This window comes from Rousettus aegyptiacus, unplaced genomic scaffold (genome assembly GCF_014176215.1).
Source record: "Rousettus aegyptiacus isolate mRouAeg1 unplaced genomic scaffold, mRouAeg1.p scaffold_m13_p_5, whole genome shotgun sequence".
NCBI classification, from domain to species: domain Eukaryota; kingdom Metazoa; phylum Chordata; class Mammalia; order Chiroptera; family Pteropodidae; genus Rousettus; species Rousettus aegyptiacus.
The window spans coordinates 59,381,650-59,383,546 of NW_023416308.1; positions in this window are offsets into that span (position 1 = coordinate 59,381,650).

Consider the following 1,897-nt stretch of genomic DNA (forward strand, 5'->3'; position numbering starts at 1 on the left):
TAGAGAATTTTAGTCAGAATCAAGGGCTTGTTAAACTTATAAACCTTTCAAATATAAAATTTGTCTTTCACAGAACAGATAAAAAATGCAGATACACTGAAAATATTATTTAATGTACTCAAACTTTTTAATTAATGTGTTTATTGATAGGAATTTTAAAAGAGTAAAAGGAAAAATGCTCTATTTTCATATTTAATATAAATATTATTAAAATAACATTTAAACAGAATAAAATCTGTATGTCTCCCCCTCCTGTCTTTGCTTTAAAGGCAGAGGCAAAAACAAAAGTATTCGACTGAGGCCTAAAGCTGTGGGGAGAGGGCTGACTCCTGTTACTCAGAGACAGAAACTTCAAAGACAGAATCTTGATTTTGGGATCAGGACTCAGGGAGATTTCTGGCATTTGTTACAAACTCTTGAGGCTCCTCATAATCTACCCCACCAGCAACATGATAGGCTATTAAAGGAACTTAACTGCCAGGGAAAACCCAAACCTGGCCAAGAAGATTCTGTGACTGCTTAACTCCTAAAGCAATTCCCAGTCTCCTATAAACTTGCCAACAAACAGTATCGGGCTAAAGCTGTGAAGCCAGGTGTGATTAGGCAAAACTCCTCACTGCAAATGACAGACTATTGCTTAAGCAATAAAAAGGTGTTTTTAGATCACTTAGCTCAAAAATCCAGGGTAACACTGGCTTGGGATGCAGCCAGAAGTAGTACACGAATGCTGATGCCAGAGCTCTGCCCCTCAGACCTGCTCCACGTGGCAGGCATGGAGTTCCCAGCACCCCAAACCTCATGACCTACCAGCCTAACAGTTCTAGCTGTAAGAGAACATCTCCAAAAACTCAGAGAGGAATTCTGAGGAGTCTGACAACCCTGGTTAGAGTCATGTGTGCATCTCCATAGCTGAGAGAAGAAATGGTGGGGTGGACGGGATGATAGGCTAAAGTGTGAGGTTATATCCAAAATACGTGGAATTTGTTTACATTAGAGAGGTTGGGTTCTATGATCAAAAGGGAACTGTTTGCTGGGAGAAAAATATAGAGAAATCTGTCTTTATACCTCAGAATGGCAATCCTCATCTATCCCATTCTCAGGAATAGCCATTGAGGCCAACAGATCAGGGAGATACTCCTGGCAAGCCAGAACATGAAAAAAGTTGGTCTGTCCATGGAGGAAATTGGCACACTAGCAGAGTGGGGAGACCTTTGATATGCTATGTAGCAGATATAGGACATCTTACAGGAGAGTGACGTCGCTGTATTCATTTTCCTTTTTGAAACAGGAAAATTTTATTGTAATTAAAGATAGATGAAGACAAATTCCACAATGTCATGTATAAGAATATAAGGAACTGGATTAACTGGGAACACTCACAAACCAAGGATTAGAATTAGGAGTCATATAGTATGCATTCTCTTATCATGAGAAAAAGAAATCCGCTTAAGTTAACTCAGCATACTTCTGGACACACTGCAAATACCCCCTCCAAGGGAGGGACCTTGACCCTCTACTGTTTTAAAATTCAATCATAATGAGTTGGGGGCATGGGGGTATAAATAGAAAGGATTTTGGTGCCAAACTGTGAGTACAAATGCCAACACAGCTGGGAGTCATCTGAGAATGCCAATTGCTATCACCTGACAACTTGTGACTAGTGGGCTGCTGCTGCTGGAAGCAGGTATCTGTTAACGTGGGTTTAGGCACAACTTCACCCTTCCCTTCAATACTAAATTTGTCCTCTAGCCTTCAATTGCAGAATCAAGAAGAGCCACATTCGAACCTGACCTGGTAAAATAAATATCATCCAAAGATGTTAGGCTTGGAACAGAAGAGAGACATTGGATGGGTTGTCTCCCTTTGGAGACGTTTTTGGTGTGGGCTTCTGCTGTTG